Raw genomic sequence first — 22,526 nt, forward strand, 5'->3', positions numbered from 1 at the left:
ACTAGCTGCTTTAAGGCTGGACCATCCTTCTCCAGATGTCCACTATGTCCTGAGAGTTGACTAGCTGCTTTAAGGCTGGACCATCCTTCTCCAGATGTCCACTATGTCCTGAGACCAGCTGCTTTAAGGTTGGACCATCCTTCTCCAGACATCCACTATGTCCTGAGAGTGGACCAGCTGCCTTAAGGCTGGACCATTCTTCTCCAGACGTCCAATATGTCCTGAGACCAGCTGCCTTAAGGCTGGACCATCCTTCTCCAGACGTCCACTATGTCCTGAGAGTGGACCAGCTGCCTTAAGGCTGGACCATCCTTCTCCAAACGTCCACTACGTCCTTAGTCCAGCTGCCTTAAGGCTGGACCATCCTTCTCCAGATGTCCACTATGTCCTGAGAGTTGACTAGCTGCTTTAAGGCTGGACCATCCTTCTCTGGACGTCCACTATGTCCTGAAGACCATCTGCTTTAAGGGCTGACTATCCTTCTCCAGATGTCCACTATGTCTTGAGAGTGGACCAGCTGCTTTAAGGCTGGACCATCCTTCTCTGGACGTGGACTATGTCCTGAGAGTGGACCAGCTGCTTTAAAGCTGGACCATCCTTCTCCAGATGTCCACTATGTCCTGAGAGTTGACTAGCTGCTTTAAGGCTGGACCATCCTTCTCTGGACGTCCACTATGTCCTGAAGACCATCTGCTTTAAGGGCTGACTATCCTTCTCCAGATGTCCACTATGTCTTGAGAGTGGACCAGCTGCTTTAAGGCTGGACCATCCTTCTCTGGACGTGGACTATGTCCTGAGAGTGGACCAGCTGCTTTAAGGCTGGACCATCCTTCTCCAGATGTCCACTATGTCCTGAGAGTTGACTAGCTGCTTTAAGGCTGGACCATCCTTCTCCAGATGTCCACTATGTCCTGAGACCAGCTGCTTTTAGGCTGGACCTTCCTTCTCCAGATGTCCATTATGTCCTGAGACCAGCTGCTTTAAGGTTGGACCATCCTTCTCCAGACATCCACTATGTCCTGAGAGTGGACCAGCTCCCTTAAGGCTGGACCATTCTTCTCCAGACGTCCAATATGTCCTGAGACCAGCTGCCTTAAGGCTGGACCATCCTTCTCCAGACGTCCACTATGTCCTGAGAGTGGACCAGCTGCTTTAAGGCTGGACCATCCTTCTCTGGACGTCCACTATGTCCTGAGAGTGGAACAGCTGCTTTAAGGTTGGACCATCCTTCTCCAGATGTCCACTATGTCCTGAGAGTTGACTAGCTGCTTTAAGGCTGGACCATCCTTCTCCAGATGTCCACTATGTCCTGAGACCAGCTGCTTTAAGGTTGGACCATCCTTCTCCAGACGTCCACTATGTCCTGAGAGTGGACCAACTGCCTTAAGGCTGGACCATTCTTCTCCAGACGTCCAATATGTCCTGAGACCAGCTGCCTTAAGGCTGGACCATCCTTCTCCAGACGTCCACTATGTCCTGAGAGTGGACCAGCTGCCTTAAGGCTGGACCATCCTTCTCTGGACGTGGACTATGTCCTGAGAGTGGACCAGCTGTTTCAAGACTGGACCATCCTTCTCCAGATGTCCACTATGTCCTGAGAACAGCTGTCTTAAGGCTGGACCATTCTCTCCAGATGTCCACTATGTCCTGAGACCTGCTGCTTTTAGGCTGGACCATCCTTCTCCAGACGTCCACTATGTCCTGACAGTGGACCAGCTGCCTTAAGGCTGGACCATCCTTCTCTGGACGTGGACTATGTCCTGAGAGTGGACCAGCTGCTTTAAGGCTGGACCATCCTTCTCCAGATGTCCACTATGTCCTGAGACCTGCTGCTTTTAGGCTGGACCATCCTTCTCCAGACGTCCACTATGTCCTGACAGTGGACCAGCTGCCTTAAGGCTGGACCATCCTTCTCTGGACGTGGACTATGTCCTGAGAGTGGACCAGCTGCTTTAAGGCTGGACCATCCTTCTCCAGATGTCCACTATGTCCTGAGACCAGCTGCCTTAAGGCTGGACCATCCTTCTCCAAACGTCCACTATGTCCTGAGAGTGGACCAGCTGCCTTAAGGCTGGAACATCCTTCTCCAGACGTCCACTATGTCCTGAGACCAGCTGCCTTAAGGCTGGACCATCCTTCTCCGGATGTCCACTATGTCCTGAGATTGGAACAGCTGCTTTAAGGCTGGACCATCCTTCTCCAAACGTCCACTATGTCCTGAGACCAGCTGCTTTAAGGCTGGACCATCCTTCTCCAGATGTCCAGTATGTCCTGAGAGTCGACCAGCTGCTTTAAGGCTGGACCATCCTTCTCCAGATGTCCTCAATGTCCTGAGAGTGGACCAGCTGCTTTAAGGCTGGACCATCCTTCTCCAGATGTCCACTATGTCCTGACAGTGGACCAGCGGCCTTAAGGCTGGACCATCCTTCTCCAGATGTCCACTATGTCCTGAAGACCAGCTGCTTTAAGGCTGGACCATCCTTCTCCAGATGTCCACTATGTCCTGAGAATGGACCAGTTGCTTTAAGGCTGGACCATCCTTCTCCAGATGTCCACTATGTCCTGAGACCAGCTGTCTTAAGGCTGGACCATCCTTCTCCAGATGTCCAGTATGTCCTGAGAGTCGACCAGCTGCCTTATGGTTTGACCATCCTTCTCCAGATGTCCACTATGTCCTGAGACCAGCTGCCTTATGGTTTGACCATCCTTCTCTGGATGTCCACTATGTCCTGAGAGTGGAACAGCTGCCTTAAGGCTGGACCATCGTTCTCCAGATGTCCACTATGTTCTGAGACCTGCTGCTTTTAGGCTGGACCATCCTTCTCCGGATGTCCACTATGTCCTGAGATTGGAACAGCTGCTTTAAGGCTGGACCATCCTTCTCCAAACGTCCACTATGTCCTGAGACCAGCTGCTTTAAGGCTGGACCATCCTTCTCCAGATGTCCAGTATGTCCTGAGACCAGCTGCCTTAAGGCTGGACCATCCTTCTCCAAACGTCCACTATGTCCTGAGACCAGCTGCTTTAAGGCTGGACCATCCTTCTCCAAACGTCCACTATGTCCTGAGACCAGCTGCCTTAAGGCTGGACCATCCTTCTCCGGATGTCCACTATGTCCTGAGAGTGGACCAGCTGCTTTAAGGCTGGACCATCCTTCTCCAGACGTCCACTATGTCCTGACAGTGGACCAGCGGCCTTAAGGCTGGACCATCCTTCTCCAGATGTCCACTATGTCCTGAAGACCAGCTGCTTTAAGGCTGGACCATCCTTCTCCAGATGTCCACTATGTCCTGAGAGTGGACCAGTTGCTTTAAGGCTGGACCATCCTTCTCCAGATGTCCACTATGTCCTGAGACCAGCTGCCTTATGGTTTGACCATCCTTCTCTGGATGTCCACTATGTCCTGAGAGTGGAACAGCTGCTTTAAGGCTGGACCATCCTTCTCCAGACGTCCACTATGTCCTGAGAGTGGACCAGCTGCCTTAAGGCTGGACCATCCTTCTCCAGATGTCCACTATGTCCTGAGACCAGCTGCTTTTAGGCTGGACCATCCTTCTCCAGACGTCCACTATGTCCTGACAGTGGACCAGCTGCTTTAAGGCTGGACCATCCTTCTCTGGACGTGGACTATGTCCTGAGAGTGGACCAGCTGTTTCAAGGCTGGACCATCCTTCTCCAGATGTCCACTATGTCCTGAAGACCAGCTGCTTTAAGGCTGGACCATCCTTCTCCAGATGTCCACTATGTCCTGAGAATGGACCAGTTGCTTTAAGGCTGGACCATCCTTCTCCAGATGTCCACTATGTCCTGAGACCAGCTGTCTTAAGGCTGGACCATCCTTCTCCAGATGTCCAGTATGTCCTGAGAGTCGACCAGCTGCCTTATGGTTTGACCATCCTTCTCCAGATGTCCACTATGTCCTGAGACCAGCTGCCTTATGGTTTGACCATCCTTCTCTGGATGTCCACTATGTCCTGAGAGTGGAACAGCTGCCTTAAGGCTGGACCATCGTTCTCCAGATGTCCACTATGTTCTGAGACCTGCTGCTTTTAGGCTGGACCATCCTTCTCCGGATGTCCACTATGTCCTGAGATTGGAACAGCTGCTTTAAGGCTGGACCATCCTTCTCCAAACGTCCACTATGTCCTGAGACCAGCTGCTTTAAGGCTGGACCATCCTTCTCCAGATGTCCAGTATGTCCTGAGACCAGCTGCCTTAAGGCTGGACCATCCTTCTCCAAACGTCCACTATGTCCTGAGACCAGCTGCTTTAAGGCTGGACCATCCTTCTCCAAACGTCCACTATGTCCTGAGACCAGCTGCCTTAAGGCTGGACCATCCTTCTCCGGATGTCCACTATGTCCTGAGAGTGGACCAGCTGCTTTAAGGCTGGACCATCCTTCTCCAGACGTCCACTATGTCCTGACAGTGGACCAGCGGCCTTAAGGCTGGACCATCCTTCTCCAGATGTCCACTATGTCCTGAAGACCAGCTGCTTTAAGGCTGGACCATCCTTCTCCAGATGTCCACTATGTCCTGAGAGTGGACCAGTTGCTTTAAGGCTGGACCATCCTTCTCCAGATGTCCACTATGTCCTGAGACCAGCTGCCTTATGGTTTGACCATCCTTCTCTGGATGTCCACTATGTCCTGAGAGTGGAACAGCTGCTTTAAGGCTGGACCATCCTTCTCCAGACGTCCACTATGTCCTGAGAGTGGACCAGCTGCCTTAAGGCTGGACCATCCTTCTCCAGATGTCCACTATGTCCTGAGACCAGCTGTCTTAAGGCTGGACCATCCTTCTCCAGATGTCCAGTATGTCCTGAGAGTCGACCAGCTGCCTTATGGTTTGACCATCCTTCTCCAGATGTCCACTATGTCCTGAGACCAGCTGCCTTATGGTTTGACCATCCTTCTCTGGATGTCCACTATGTCCTGAGAGTGGAACAGCTGCCTTAAGGCTGGACCATCGTTCTCCAGATGTCCACTATGTTCTGAGACCTGCTGCTTTTAGGCTGGACCATCCTTCTCCGGATGTCCACTATGTCCTGAGATTGGAACAGCTGCTTTAAGGCTGGACCATCCTTCTCCAAACGTCCACTATGTCCTGAGACCAGCTGCTTTAAGGCTGGACCATCCTTCTCCAGATGTCCAGTATGTCCTGAGACCAGCTGCCTTAAGGCTGGACCATCCTTCTCCAAACGTCCACTATGTCCTGAGACCAGCTGCTTTAAGGCTGGACCATCCTTCTCCAAACGTCCACTATGTCCTGAGACCAGCTGCCTTAAGGCTGGACCATCCTTCTCCGGATGTCCACTATGTCCTGAGAGTGGACCAGCTGCTTTAAGGCTGGACCATCCTTCTCCAGACGTCCACTATGTCCTGACAGTGGACCAGCGGCCTTAAGGCTGGACCATCCTTCTCCAGATGTCCACTATGTCCTGAAGACCAGCTGCTTTAAGGCTGGACCATCCTTCTCCAGATGTCCACTATGTCCTGAGAGTGGACCAGTTGCTTTAAGGCTGGACCATCCTTCTCCAGATGTCCACTATGTCCTGAGACCAGCTGCCTTATGGTTTGACCATCCTTCTCTGGATGTCCACTATGTCCTGAGAGTGGAACAGCTGCTTTAAGGCTGGACCATCCTTCTCCAGACGTCCACTATGTCCTGAGAGTGGACCAGCTGCCTTAAGGCTGGACCATCCTTCTCCAGATGTCCACTATGTCCTGAGACCAGCTGCTTTTAGGCTGGACCATCCTTCTCCAGACGTCCACTATGTCCTGACAGTGGACCAGCTGCTTTAAGGCTGGACCATCCTTCTCTGGACGTGGACTATGTCCTGAGAGTGGACCAGCTGTTTCAAGGCTGGACCATCCTTCTCCAGATGTCCACTATGTCCTGAAGACCAGCTGCTTTAAGGCTGGACCATCCTTCTCCAGATGTCCACTATGTCCTGAGAATGGACCAGTTGCTTTAAGGCTGGACCATCCTTCTCCAGATGTCCACTATGTCCTGAGACCAGCTGTCTTAAGGCTGGACCATCCTTCTCCAGATGTCCAGTATGTCCTGAGAGTCGACCAGCTGCCTTATGGTTTGACCATCCTTCTCCAGATGTCCACTATGTCCTGAGACCAGCTGCCTTATGGTTTCACCATCCTTCTCTGGATGTCCACTATGTCCTGAGAGTGGAACAGCTGCCTTAAGGCTGGACCATCGTTCTCCAGATGTCCACTATGTTCTGAGACCTGCTGCTTTTAGGCTGGACCATCCTTCTCCGGATGTCCACTATGTCCTGAGATTGGAACAGCTGCTTTAAGGCTGGACCATCCTTCTCCAAACGTCCACTATGTCCTGAGACCAGCTGCTTTAAGGCTGGACCATCCTTCTCCAGATGTCCAGTATGTCCTGAGACCAGCTGCCTTAAGGCTGGACCATCCTTCTCCAAACGTCCACTATGTCCTGAGACCAGCTGCTTTAAGGCTGGACCATCCTTCTCCAAACGTCCACTATGTCCTGAGACCAGCTGCCTTAAGGCTGGACCATCCTTCTCCGGATGTCCACTATGTCCTGAGAGTGGACCAGCTGCTTTAAGGCTGGACCATCCTTCTCCAGACGTCCACTATGTCCTGACAGTGGACCAGCGGCCTTAAGGCTGGACCATCCTTCTCCAGATGTCCACTATGTCCTGAAGACCAGCTGCTTTAAGGCTGGACCATCCTTCTCCAGATGTCCACTATGTCCTGAGAGTGGACCAGTTGCTTTAAGGCTGGACCATCCTTCTCCAGATGTCCACTATGTCCTGAGACCAGCTGCCTTATGGTTTGACCATCCTTCTCTGGATGTCCACTATGTCCTGAGAGTGGAACAGCTGCTTTAAGGCTGGACCATCCTTCTCCAGACGTCCACTATGTCCTGAGAGTGGACCAGCTGCCTTAAGGCTGGACCATCCTTCTCCAGATGTCCACTATGTCCTGAGACCAGCTGCTTTTAGGCTGGACCATCCTTCTCCAGACGTCCACTATGTCCTGACAGTGGACCAGCTGCTTTAAGGCTGGACCATCCTTCTCTGGACGTGGACTATGTCCTGAGAGTGGACCAGCTGTTTCAAGGCTGGACCATCCTTCTCCAGATGTCCACTATGTCCTGAGAACAGCTGTCTTAAGGCTAGACCATTCTTCTCCAGATGTCCACTATGTCCTGAGACCTGCTGCTTTTAGGCTGGACCATCCTTCTCCAGACGTCCACTATGTCCTGACAGTGGACCAGCTGCTTTAAGGTTGGACCATCGTTCTCCAGATGTCCACTATGTTCTGACAGTGGACAAGCTGCTTTAAGGCTGGACCATCCTTCTCCAAACGTCCAATATGTCCTGAGACCAGCTGCCTTAAGGCTGGACCATCCTTCTCCGGATGTCCACTATGTCCTGAGATTGGAACAGCTGCTTTAAGGCTGGATCATCCTTCTCCAAACGTCCACTATGTCCTGAGAGTGGACCAGCTGCCTTAAGGCTGGACCATCATTCTCCAGACATCCACTATATCCTGAAGACTAGCTGCTTTAAGGCTGGACCATCCTTCTCCAAACGTCCACTATGTCCTGAGACCAGCTGCCTTAAGGCTGGACCATCCTTCTCCGGATGTCCACTATGTCCTGAGATTGGAACAGCTGCTTTAAGGCTGGATCATCCTTCTCCAAACGTCCACTATGTCCTGAGAGTGGACCAGCTGCCTTAAGGCTGGACCATCCTTCTCCAGACATCCACTATATCCTGAAGACTAGCTGCTTTAAGGCTGGACCATCCTTCTCCAAACGTCCACTATGTCCTGAGACCAGCTGCCTTAAGGCTGGACCATCCTTCTCCGGATGTCCACTATGTCCTGAGATTGGAACAGCTGCTTTAAGGCTGGACCATCCTTCTCCAAACGTCCACTATGTCCTGACAGTGGACCAGCGGCCTTAAGGCTGGACCATCCTTCTCCAGATGTCCACTATGTCCTGAAGACCAGCTGCTTTAAGGCTGGACCATCCTTCTCCAGATGTCCACTATGTCCTGAGAGTGGACCAGTTGCTTTAAGGCTGGACCATCCTTCTCCAGATGTCCACTATGTCCTGAGACCAGCTGTCTTAAGGCTGGACCATCCTTCTCCAGATGTCCACTATGTCCTGAGACCAGCTGCTTTAAGGCTGGACCATCCTTCTCCAGATGTCCAGTATGTCCTGAGAGTCGACCAGCTGCTTTAAGGCTGGACCATCCTTCTCCAGATGTCCTCAATGTCCTGAGAGTGGACCAGCTGCTTTAAGGCTGGACCATCCTTCTCCAGATGTCCACTATGTCCTGACAGTGGACCAGCGGCCTTAAGGCTGGACCATCCTTCTCCAGATGTCCACTATGTCCTGAAGACCAGCTGCTTTAAGGCTGGACCATCCTTCTCCAGATGTCCACTATGTTCTGAGACCTGCTGCTTTTAGGCTGGACCATCCTTCTCCAAACGTCCAATATGTCCTGAGACCAGCTGCCTTAAGGCTGGACCATCCTTCTCCGGATGTCCACTATGTCCTGAGATTGGAACAGCTGCTTTAAGGCTGGACCATCCTTCTCCAAACGTCCACTATGTCCTGAGAGTGGACCAGCTGCCTTAAGGCTGGAACATCCTTCTCCAGACGTCCACTATGTCCTGAAGACCAGCTGCTTTAAGGCTGGACCATCCTTCTCCAAACGTCCACTATGTCCTGAGACCAGCTGCCTTAAGGCTGGACCATCCTTCTCCGGATGTCCACTATGTCCTGAGATTGGAACAGCTGCTTTAAGGCTGGACCATCCTTCTCCAAACGTCCACTATGTCCTGAGACCAGCTGCTTTAAGGCTGGACCATCCTTCTCCAGATGTCCAGTATGTCCTGAGAGTCGACCAGCTGCTTTAAGGCTGGACCATCCTTCTCCAGATGTCCTCAATGTCCTGAGAGTGGACCAGCTGCTTTAAGGCTGGACCATCCTTCTCCAGATGTCCACTATGTCCTGAAGACCAGCTGCTTTAAGGCTGGACCATCCTTCTCCAGATGTCCACTATGTCCTGAGAGTGGACCAGTTGCTTTAAGGCTGGACCATCCTTCTCCAGATGTCCACTATGTCCTGAGACCAGCTGTCTTAAGGCTGGACCATCCTTCTCCAGATGTCCACTATGTCCTGAGACCAGCTGCTTTAAGGCTGGACCATCCTTCTCCAGATGTCCAGTATGTCCTGAGAGTCGACCAGCTGCCTTATGGTTTGACCATCCTTCTCCAGATGTCCACTATGTCCTGAGACCAGCTGCCTTATGGTTTGACCATCCTTCTCCAGATGTCCACTATGTCCTGAGAGTGGACCAGCTGCCTTAAGGCTGGACCATCCTTCTCCAGATGTCCACTATGTCCTGAGACCAGCTGCTTTTAGGCTGGACCATCCTTCTCCAGACGTCCACTATGTCCTGACAGTGGACCAGCTGCTTTAAGGCTGGACCATCCTTCTCTGGACGTGGACTATGTCCTGAGAGTGGACCAGCTGTTTCAAGGCTGGACCATCCTTCTCCAGATGTCCACTATGTCCTGAGAACAGCTGTCTTAAGGCTAGACCATTCTTCTCCAGATGTCCACTATGTCCTGAGACCTGCTGCTTTTAGGCTGGACCATCCTTCTCCAGACGTCCACTATGTCCTGACAGTGGACCAGCTGCTTTAAGGTTGGACCATCCTTCTCCAGATGTCCACTATGTTCTGACAGTGGACAAGCTGCTTTAAGGCTGGACCATCCTTCTCCAAACGTCCAATATGTCCTGAGACCAGCTGCCTTAAGGCTGGACCATCCTTCTCCGGATGTCCACTATGTCCTGAGATTGGAACAGCTGCTTTAAGGCTGGATCATCCTTCTCCAAACGTCCACTATGTCCTGAGAGTGGACCAGCTGCTTTAAGGCTGGACCATCCTTCTCCAAACGTCCACTATGTCCTGAGACCAGCTGCTTTAAGGCTGGACCATCCTTCTCCAGATGTCCTCAATGTCCTGAGAGTGGACCAGCGGCCTTAAGGCTGGACCATCCTTCTCCAGATGTCCACTATGTCCTGAAGACCAGCTGCTTTAAGGCTGGACCATCCTTCTCCAGATGTCCACTATGTCCTGAGAGTGGACCAGTTGCTTTAAGGCTGGACCATCCTTCTCCAGATGTCCACTATGTCCTGAGACCAGCTGTCTTAAGGCTGGACCATCCTTCTCCAGATGTCCAATATGTCCTGAGACCAGCTGCCTTAAGGCTGGACCATCCTTCTCCGGATGTCCACTATGTCCTGAGATTGGAACAGCTGCTTTAAGGCTGGATCATCCTTCTCCAAACGTCCACTATGTCCTGAGAGTGGACCAGCTGCTTTAAGGCTGGACCATCCTTCTCCAAACGTCCACTATGTCCTGAGACCAGCTGCTTTAAGGCTGGACCATCCTTCTCCAGATGTCCTCAATGTCCTGAGAGTGGACCAGCGGCCTTAAGGCTGGACCATCCTTCTCCAGATGTCCACTATGTCCTGAAGACCAGCTGCTTTAAGGCTGGACCATCCTTCTCCAGATGTCCACTATGTCCTGAGAGTGGACCAGTTGCTTTAAGGCTGGACCATCCTTCTCCAGATGTCCACTATGTCCTGAGACCAGCTGTCTTAAGGCTGGACCATCCTTCTCCAGATGTCCACTATGTCCTGAGACCAGCTGCTTTAAGGCTGGACCATCCTTCTCCAGATGTCCAGTATGTCCTGAGAGTCGACCAGCTGCTTTAAGGCTGGACCATCCTTCTCCAGATGTCCTCAATGTCCTGAGAGTGGACCAGCTGCTTTAAGGCTGGACCATCCTTCTCCAGACGTCCACTATGTCCTGACAGTGGACCAGCGGCCTTAAGGCTGGACCATCCTTCTCCAAACGTCCACTATGTCCTTAGACCAGATGCTTTAAGGCTGGAACATCCTTCTCCAGATGTCCACTATGTCCTCAGAGTGGACCAGTTGCTTTAAGGCTGGAACATCCTTCTCCAAACGTCCACTATGTCCTGAGAGTGGACCAGCTGCCTTAAGGCTGGACCATCTTTCTCCAGATGTCCACTATGTCCTGAGAGTGGACCAGGTACTTTAAGGCTGGACCATCCTGTCCTGAAGACCAGCTGCTTTAAAGCTGGACCATCCTTCTCCAGATGTCCACTATGTCCTGAGAGTGGACCAGTTGCTTTAAGGCTGGACCATCCTTCTCCAGATGTCCTCAATGTCCTGAGAGTGGACCATCTGTTTCAAGGCTGGACCATCCTTCTCCAGACGTCCACTATGTCCTGAGAGTGGACCAGTTGCTTTAAGGCTGGACCATCCTTCTCCAGATGTCCTCAATGTCCTGAGAGTGGACCATCTGTTTCAAGGCTGGACCATCCTTCTCTGGATGTCCACTATGTCCTGAGACCTGTTGCCTTAAGGCTGGACCATCCTTCTCCAGACGTCCACTATGTCCTTAGACCAGTTGCCTTAAGGCTGGACCATCCTTCTCCAGATGTCCACTATGTCCTGAGACCAGCTGCTTTTAGGCTGGACCATCCTTCTCCAGATGTCCACTATGTCCTCAGAGTGGACCAGCTGTCTTAAGGCTGGACCATCCTTCTCTGGACGTCCACTATGTCCTGAGAGATGACCAGTTACTTCAAGGCTGGACCATCCTTCTCCAGACGTCCACTATGTCCTGAGAGTGGACCAGCTGCTTTAAGGCTAGACCATCCTTTTCCAGATGTCCACTATGTCCTCAGAGCGGACTAGCGGCCTTAAGGCTGGACCATCCTTCTCCAGACGTCCACTATTTCCTGAAGACCAGCTGCTTTAAGGCTGGACCATCCTTCTCCAGACGTCCACTATGTCCTCAGAGTGGACCAGCGGCCTTAAGGCTGGACCATCCTTCTCCTGACGTCCACTATGTCCTGAGAGTGGACCAGCTGCCTTAAGGCTGGACCATCCTTCTCCAGATGTCCACTATTTCCTGAAGACCAGCTGCTTTAAGGCTGGACCATCCTTCTCCAGACGTCCACTATGTCCTCAGAGTGGACCAGCGGCCTTAAGGCTGGACCATCCTTCTCTGGATGTCCACTATGTCCTGAGAGTGGACCAGCTACTTCAAGGCTGGACCATCATTCTCCAGATGTCCTCAATGTCCTGAGAGTGGTCCAGCTGCTTTAAGGTTGGACCATCCTTCTCCAAACGTCCACTATGTCCTGAGACCAGCTACTTTAAGACTGGACCATCCTTCTCCAAACGTCCACTATGTCCTGAGACCAGCTGCTTTAAGGTTGGACCATCCTTCTCCAAACGTCCACTATGTCCTGAGACCAGCTGCTTTAAGGCTGGACCATCCTTCTCCAGACGTCCACTATGTCCTGAGACCAGCTACTTTAAGACTGGACCATCCTTCTCCAGACGTCCACCATGTCCTAAGACCAGCTGCTTGAGTTCCTCGTTCCGGTTGTTGAGAATCATAAAGACGTGTCTTCTGAAACATATTGTTGTTTCAGCAGCGGAGACTTCAATCCAGACAGGATCTAGAAACGACTTTCCCAAATCTGGAAAGCTCCTTGGTTCAGAGCTCATCTGGAGCATAAGGAGGGACATTGGACCGGATCAGCCGGACAGCAGGCTGGACCTGGACCAACCTGTCCAGCACGGTGATTCCCGTCTCCACAACGGAGTTGGCCTTCTCCACCTGGTCCATAAAGTTCACCACGGTGCCGTTCATCGAGGCCTCCACCTTCATGCTGCTGTAAACGACCTTCTCCCCCACAACCAGAGCACCCTGCTCCACCTGCTCCACCTGCTGTAACCATCCTTCTCCCCCACAGTCAGAGCACCCTGCTCCACCTGCTCCACCTGCTGTACCCGACCTTCTCCCCCACAGTCAGAGCACCCTGCTCCACCTGCTCCACCTGCTGTACCCGACCTTCTCCCCCACAGTCAGAGCAACCTGCTCCACCTGCTCCACCTGCTCCACCTGCTGTACCCGACCTTCTCCCCCACAGTCAGAGCACCCTGCTCCACCTGCTCCACCTGCTCCAAAAACCAGCTGAAAATAAAAACCAGCTTTGGATCATATAATTGATGAAACTCAATCAGGCTTCATGAGAAACAGACCTGTCTCTAATAATACCAGACTAGTACTAGATTTAATTGACTACTCAGACTTGTGCTCTGATGAAAGTTTCATCCTTTTTCTGGACTACTATAAGCCCTTTATATTTTCCATTCCTTAGTAACGTTTGGTTTTGGCTCATACTTTAGCAGTACTATCAAAACAAAGTACACCAAGGGAAACTGTTCCGTCAAACTACACACTGGTACTTCTCCCCGGTCAGGCAGGGACGTCTTTCTGCTCTGGACTCAGCTACTTCATGACTCCATCAAGCTGAGTCCATTAAACAGCGTCTCAATAGCAGGAACCAAGTTCCCATCAGCCCAGTGGAGTTCTAAAAGACGTGTCCCAGAGACGTCCAGCTGGAGGGCTGAGGGACATTTGTTCTGCTGCATCTGGTCTTTGTCTGAACAGAAAGAAATGTGAACTGCTTCCCCTGAAGTATTGTCACGTCCCTTCTATTTGTAATATAGCGGTAAAAGACTGGAACTTATTTGGGAATCGTCATTACAAAGGATAGAGACGCCAGATGCATCAGAACTTTGACTCTATTATGGATAAAACCCAAAACAAAGTGAACCAATGGCTGCAAAGAGATTTATCACTGAGAGGAAGGACATTATTGTCCAAAGCTGAAGGACTTTCTGGACTCACATGCTGCTTTATCTCCCCATGTTAACAAAGAGAGTGAAAACAAAGACAGGAAGCTGTTCAACTTCATCTGGAAAAACACAAACCGTCACATTAAAAGTGTCAGGATGAACTGGGATGATGGAGGTGGCCTCCACTTTGTAGACACATTAAATAAAACCTTCAAAATAAACTGGCTCAAACAATTCATCAAGAGCCCGTCATCAATGTGGAACCTCATCCCAAAATATATTTTCTCTAAAATGGGTGGCCCAAACTCTCTTTTATTTTGTAAATATAATCCTGAAAAAGTCCCTTAAAATTATCTAATGTCATGATTCCGGGGGGGGGGGGGGGGGGGGGGGGGGGAGACCACGTTGGACAGATTTGAAAGGGAAAAAATCAAAAGTTTATTGAACAGGGGGATCCTTCAGCTCCCAGTCAGCCACCGCTGAGTAGCTTCTCCACGGCGCAGGATGGGAGAGGATGGCGAGGACCGTGAGTCCACAGGGAAACAGGAAATGCTGCCAAAGCGGGGGGGGGGGGGGGGACAGCCAAAGATTAACGAAAATCCAAAGGTACAAAACCCAGTAGTGATTAGTCTGGGCTCAAAGCTACAACTTGTGAGCTCCGGGATCACCACTAGAGAAAAACTCTGAAGAGAGCTGGACCAAACCATTACCATCACAGGAGTACGGACTGGCGATGGACCAAACCATTACCATCGCAGGAGTACGGACTGGCGATGGACCAAACCATTACCATCGCAGGAGTACGGACTGGCGATGGACCAAACCATTACCATCGCAGGAGTACGGACTGGCGATGGACCAAACCATTACCATCGCAGGAGTACGGACTGGCGATGGACCAAACCATTACCATCGCAGGAGTACGGACTGGCGATGGACCAAACCATTACCATCGCAGGAGTACGGACTGGCGATGGACCAAACCATTACCATCGCAGGAGTACGGACTGGCGATGGACCAACTGGCAGCTCTAATAATAATAATAATAATAATATCAATAATAATAATAGTAATAATATTAATAATGACAATAATAATAATAATAATAATAATAATAATGATAATAATAATAATAACAATTATAATAATAATAATATTAATAATTGTATTAATAATAATAATAATAATAGTATAAATAATAATATCAATAATAATATTAATAATAGTAATAATAATAATAATAATAATAATAATAATAATAATAATAATAATATTAACAATATTAATAATCATCATCATCATCATCATCACTGGATACGCTCGTTGTTTCAAAAAGATGTTGTCTCAGTTCCAGATGTGGAATCTGACTGGAACAACTGTATCAGTGACCTCCACTGGAAAAGGATCTGGAATCTGCAGCTCCATATATGATCAATAATAAAGTAAAAGAAGGCTCCTTCAAAATAAACCACAGAATTTACCCATCACCTGCTTTCTTGCAAAGAATCAAAAAAGACATGGATATAAATTGTTCTTTCTGTGAAGAACTCCCTGAAACTATATTTCATGTGTTCTGGTCCTGCCCCTCTCCACCAAGTTATGGAAGATATCTGCACTCTGACCTCCACCTGCTCTGAACTACACCTCTCCCTTTGCCTCCAGCACGTGCTGTTTGGCTTCACTGACTTTCCTTCAGTTAGAAAAAAATTATTCTACATCATTAATCTTATTATACTTCTAGCCAAATGGAATATTCACAAATGTCCATATAATAACCGAACCACTGTCCTGTGTGTCTGTAAATGAGGCCAAGCAACATGTGAAAACTATCAATCAAAGAACCAGAAAGCCTTTGATCTCTGTACTTCCTTTAATGTTTTTCTTTCATCCTGAATTCTTGTCTCTGTACATTTATTGACCCCTGGTGGATGTTATACTGTACTGTTTATGCTGTTTTAATTGTCTAAGAAAAAAAAGAAAAAAAAGAAAACTCCACTTCCTGTACTTCCACATTAAAGTTCTTCCAGCAGGACAATCTTTATCCTGTCCTTCATAAAGGAGAGATTCTGTCCAGAGAACCAAACCAGACCATCTCCTCTCATTCCAACCTGCAGGCTTCAGCTTTGAAAAACCTCCAGACTTTGTTAAAGAAAGAGTCTTGAATCCTGGAGAAAGTCTGGATGGAGTGAGACGGAAGGTTTTCCACAGAGCTCCAGAGGACAAACGGGATGTCGTGACATGAAGCCTCGGGAACCTTCAGGAGTTTCTGTGACGCTGAGACTTCAACAAACCGCCAAAATAAAATGCTGGAAATACCAGTTAGTCTGAGTGTGACGAGGAATTTCCTTCAGGAAGGTGTCCCCTCAGGCCCAGCCCCCATTCAGTCCCAACAGACCCCGCCCACACTCTGTCCCAACAGACCCCGCCCCCATTCAGTCCCCACAGACCCCGCCCACACTCAGTCCCCACAGACCCCGCCCACACTCTGTCCCAACAGACCCCGCCCACACTCTGTCCCCTCAGGCCCAGCCCCCATTCAGTCCCCACAGACCCCGCCCACACTCAGTCCCCACAGACCCCGCCCACACTCTGTCCCAACAGACCCCGCCCACACTCAGTCCCCACAGACCCCGCCCACACTCAGTCCCCACAGACCCCGCCCACACTCTGTCCCAACAGACCCCGCCCACACTCTGTCCCAACAGACCCCGCCCACACTCTGTCCCAACAGACCCCGCCCACAAGAAAAATACACACACGCGTTATAGATCGTTAGCGCCTTTATTTGTTCGAAGGAATTTTGCATAGGAAACATGGAAGTCACTATGACGGGTCGCCATGGCAACGCAGACAAGTCTTGAGAGGAAGGGGGAGGGAGGGAACACACACACACACACACACACACACACACACACACACACACACACACACACACACACACACACACACACACACACACACACACACACACAATGGAAAACTACTGATGGCGACGACGACAACGGTGGCGGCGGCGGGGCAAAAAAAAGGCCACCGCATCCCGCGAAAGCGTCATAGAGGCAACGAGGTAACGAGGTTTCAGTGGAAGGTGCGCGGGGTCTGTGATTCCAGGGGGCGGGGTTTAGTGTGGTGGGTGGGGTTTGGACTCGGACTGCCCCGTTTAAAGCTCTACTTCCTGGATTGGGATACGTGGGCGCGGGGCTTATAAGTGAGTAAGTGGTGGGGCTTAGTTTGGTTAGTTGGACTAGTCAGAAACACTAGTTTTCAGTTTTAGCTAGTTTTTAACCTCGTTGACAACTAGCTTGAACTAATGTAAATATTTTAATCTTTCTTTACTACTTTTAACTAGTTGTTTACTAGATTTATCTCATTTGTAGCTAGTTGTTGACTAGTTTTAACAAGTTTCTTACTAGTTTTTAATGAGTCAACAACTAAATAGTTTTCAACTAGTTTTAACAAATTCTTTACTAGTTTTGTCCTGGGTTTTTAAGCGCGTTTTCAACTAGTTGTGACCTCATTTTTAACTAATTATGGATTACTTTTTAACTAGTCTTGGAATAGTTTTGTGATTTTTAAAAAAAACTGGTTTTATAATGATTATAACTAGTTATGAACTAGTTACCTTGTTCTGGGCTAGTCTTTAACTAGACAACAGCAACTGGCAACTAGTTTTGTACTAGTGTTTTCAACCAGTTTTAAACAGTTGTTGACCATTTTTAACTTGTAAACAACGGGTTTTAACTTATTGTGGACTAGTAAACAACTACTTAGTTTTGTACTTTAACTAGTTGTTGTCTAGTTTTAAATAGTAATGAGTAATAAAAAAGCCCCACCCCTCCCTCCATGGGGCAGTCGTCATGGTGATGATGAAAAGATTTTGACAATTTGAGGCATCAAAGGAGGAAAAACCATCGTACGTAATATCCTATCTTTTTTTAACGTTTTTTTTTTTGGTTCTGGAGAGCATGCAGATTATATTCTCATGGTTTTACCGATAATCCGCGGAAAGGCTACCGGTGGTCGACAGTTACAAACGGTTAAATCAGGAGATCGCGTTATAGTATTCACAGGCACTCTTTTTTTTGTTTGTCGTTTTTAACGTACACGGTGTAAATATGCTGGTTTATTTTTAGGATATACCCCCCCCCCCCACCCCCCCCCCCGCGCTTCGTAAAGATTAGCCGCTAACTGCAAATTTTCTCAATTATTTTTCTTCTTACGGTTCCGGTTCAAAGTCGTCATGCAGACTGGACGGACATGTTCGGGAAGTTGGGAGAAAGTGTCCAATGCGGATTCCGACAAATTCCGACCTCATTGAAACCCCGTTTTTTTTGTTTTTTTTTGACGTAGCAGTTCAAAGTTTGTCACTTCCGGGAAAATAAATACAAAAACCCCCCAAAACTTCTTGATGCTAGCGGGCGAGTTTTACTTGCTGGTGTGAGTTTAGTTCATTTGGTTAGCTAACGATCGGATTTACCAACGTGAGAGTTTCTCGGTCGTTACTAATTCGTGAGCCACTATTTGGCAAGGCATCGATCGGGATGCTCATGTTAGCAAGTAGCTGCTAATTTAACCAGGAGCTAGCAGCCAATTGATGAGCTAGCCGCTCATTAGAAAGATAATACCAAGCTAGCCACTGATTAGCGAGCTATTAGCGGGATTCCCGCAAAGTTGCGAGCTATTAGTGAGCTAGCTACTGATTACCAAGCTATTAGCAAGCTAGCAACCAATTAGCAAGCTAGCAGTTAGCAAACTAGCTACAATTAACAAGCTGTTAGCAAACTAGCCACCAATTTCCGAGCAAGCAGTTAGCAAGCTAGCCACAATTAAATAGCTATGAGTGAGCTAGCCACCAAAAAGCAAACTATTAGCAAGCTAGCCACCAATAAGCGAGCCATTAGCGAGCTAGCCACCAATAAGCGAGCCATTAGCCAGTGATTAGCGAGCTGCCGCTGAGAGTTTGCTGAGCGGCTCCGGGTTCGTATGTGATGAGGTGAGGAGGAGCGAACAGCAAATTAAGAAAGAGATGGAAACAAACAAAAAGTGTTTTGCATAATCAAGCCATTTATTTTTTTTTCTTCTTGCATGAAATGATCGGAACACAAAAAGGAAGATGTGTAAAGATATCGGGAAAAGGGGGAGGGGCTTCCTTTGGCTGCTTTTTGCTAACACCCACAAACAAACGAAAAAAGAAAATTGTAATACCATCAACACAACATCCAGTCATAATGTTTCTGAATAATAATTAAAATAACCTTAAATAGCTTTTTTTTTCTTTAAAAAAAATGAGGGAATATTTCAAAGTTTTCAACTCAAATTCCCTAAAATAACAAATAAAAAATTCACAACAGCAGATTTTTTTTTTTGTTTTGTTTTCAAGTGTTTACGAAAAGAGTTCCGTAGAAAAACGTTGGGACGAATTTGTTAAAACTATACAAAACGGGGCGTCACTCTCGACCCATGAAACCAAAGAGCCCAAAAAATTTGGTATGCTAACAATTCCCGCGCTAGCCTCCGATAAGGAAGCCAACAATTGTTATGCTAGCCTCATAAGCCAACATTAACGAGCTAGCTACTGATTGGCGTGTTAGCTATTAATTGATGAACCACCGATTAGCTAGCAACCGCTTCCTCATCACATTAAGTCGCCGTATTTTCTTCATTTTTTCCAACGACGTTTATTGTAAAAAAAAACTAAACATTTTAATTATTGTATTTTTATTTCCAATAACTTTTCTGAAGCCCTGGAAGAAATTTTAGTGCAGATACTTTAATGCCCACGGCTAAAAAAGGGGGCAGGGTTAAGGAACAGGAAGTGGAAACACGAGACTCCACCATCATGGAGGCGGGATTTAGCCTGAGGGGGCGGGGCTATTGGTGCATAAGAGGTATGACAGTGTTTCAGGAAATTCATTAGCCACTGAATTTGGCGTGCCCACAAATTCGCGATCCCATGAATTGGCCAGTCGATGCATTCGCGAGCGTATAAATTCTCAGGCTCACTAATTGGCGAGGCGCCGAATTCACAATTCCACCATTTCGCGATCCATAAATTTGCATGATCCCAAATTCACAATTCAACAAATGCACAATTCCACGAATTCGCAAGCCCAAAAATCTGGGAACTTACGAATTCACAAGATCTCAAATTTATGAGTTCAAAAATTCACAATTCAACAAATTCATGACATCCCGAATTCACAAGCCTACAAATAGAAGAGATCCCAAATATTCGCGAGATGTCAAATTGCGTTGCCCACAATTTAGCAAGCCCACAGATTTCATGAGATCCCGACCTTCAGTGAGCGCACAAATTCACAAACCCGTATTTAGGCTAGCCTACAAGTTGCTAAACCTGCTAATTCACGAGCCCAAATTTCCGCTAATTTACTAATTTGTAAACCCACCGATCAGCGAGCTCGCCGTTCTGCTGGACCGCCATGATGGTGGAAATCATTGGATTTATATGCAGCTTCTGAAACAAAAACACACCCTGCAGGTAGGACGCCGTATTGCAGCCGCTTGCAAGATTATCGTAACAGCGGATAATAAATAGACACTAGCCTCACTATGTGTGACTTTGCCAGTTTTTCATCAGGGACCCGCCGTGAAACCAGACAGTGGTCTGGTGCACACAACATTTGGTAGACACGTCAAACAAGAAATTAAGTGCGAGCATTTGCATATTTAATGTTTATTTTTGCGTGTTGTGAGAAGAGAAATTTATACGTGTAATGCTACGCGAGTGCTATTTTCACTGCCTTCACTTGACTTTTATTCGTTAGCCGGTCTTTATAAACCCTGAATGTAAACATTTCGTAAAGATTTCTTAGAATTAAAAAGTAAGCTAATAGTAAAAAAAGTATAGTTAATTGTTAGCATGCTAACATGCTAACCAGCGAGCTGTACGCCATTTTTAAAGAGTTTGTGAGGCCGTATAAGCGTCCAATAGAATTTCACAGGAACTAGCGGTGATCTGTTTTCGCAAGAGGGGGGAACGTTAAAAGGTCGGAAAGATGCCCGAGAAGCAATTAGACTTTTCTTTTAATTTAATTTAATTTAAAAAAAAGGCGATATAGCGTTTTCATCTCACTAACTACAGTTGCTATGGAAACAGTGTCATCACTAACACTAGAACATGCACATTATTTTTCTTCAGTATTTTTTATTTTCACGTAAATTCACTTTTGTTCAACGCTAGATTTTTGTGTGTATACATATTCGTGTATATATAATATGGACAAAAAAAATACAATAAAACTAAGTCTGTTCACTGCTAAGCTCCACCCCCCCGGGATTTTACACTCGCAGTCGATTGGCTAGCTGCGGGATTAAGTGCTTTGGATTGGATAGTTGAAGTGGGAGGGGGCGGAGCTCCAAGAGTCTCAGCCAATTAGATGGTTTAAAATTATCTTGCTTTTTTTTCTTTTCTTTTTTTTTTTTTTACGAAAGTGCGTGAACGATATGGCAGAAAACATCAGAATTTTGAAAAAAACGTAAATTTTAAACATCTTTGCAACTTTTTTTTTTTTTTTTTTTTTTTTTTAATGGTAGGGCGTCGTCAGCCTCCTAAAAAAAAAAAAAAAAAAAACTTAATTTAAAAAAATTCTGCGATAAAGAAAAAAGTTACGGCCGACATTTTCGGCCGCTTTCCCACTAAACATGATTGTTATCAAATATCTTAAAGGGATTGCTAAACCGTGCTAACTCACGCGCCGTGCTAACTCACGCGCCGTGCTAACTCGCGCGCCGTGACACTAGCGAAGAAACGCAGGATTTATTTTTTTTCTACCTCAAGTATTTTTAGAGTCCCAGAGGTGCGAGCGGACTTAAGGAAGAAAAATAAATAAATTCCGATATACTTTTCGAACGACAGCGCTGTCTTTAACAAGATATTTATTTTAGCTAGCCGCGGATGGCCGAGCTGATGAAATTGCACTTTCCTTCGCGGTTGCTGTTTTTTATTTTTTGCTCACTCCTTCTGTAATGGTGGACCCCCCCCCCCCCCCCGATTACCCACGCTCCAGCGGGCTCCAGCGGGCTCCAGCGGGCTCCAGCGGGCTCCAGCGGGCTCCAGCGGGCTCCAGCGGGTTCCAGCGGGCTCCAGCGCCAATGGCAAGTTAATCGAGGAAGACAGTCCTGCCGAAAAACCTTGGAATCAAAATTCCCCCCCCCCCCCCGCACACACACACGCAGGTTCAGGTTCTTTTCAAACCCCCCCGTCCCCAGAGGAGGAGGGGTCCATTTCCGAAGAAAAAAAGTCTTGCTAGTCTTCCCAACTCCCGATTTATGATTAACCGGGGGTGCGTTCCATTTAGTGTAAGGACTCGGGTGGAGTGAAGCTGGTGGTTTCGGTGACGTATGTTCACCCCCCCAAAAAGATCAGAAACTGTACAGACCCGTCAAGAAACATCGGAACCTGCCAAGATCCTATCAGAAGACAAATGTGATCCTTTGGGAACTACCAGATTCAAGCGGGATATTCCAAGAATTACCAGGAACCACAGCATATTTTGGGAATTACCAGTTAGCAACCGATATTCCAGGATCTGGTAGAAGAATCTGGGAAAACCACCACGATCAAGTGGGATATTCTGAGAATTACCAGACTCAAGGGGGAATATTCCAGGATTTGCCAGGATCTTTGGGAACTACCAGAATCCAGTGGCTAAAGAATCTAGGAATTACTCGTATCCAGGGATAATATTGCGGGAAATACTACGATCTTTGAGAACTACCAGAATCCAACGTTATATTCTGGGAAT

The sequence above is a fragment of the Lipophrys pholis genome (assembly GCF_963383615.2).
Source record: "Lipophrys pholis genome assembly, chromosome: 10".
NCBI lineage: Eukaryota > Metazoa > Chordata > Actinopteri > Blenniiformes > Blenniidae > Lipophrys > Lipophrys pholis.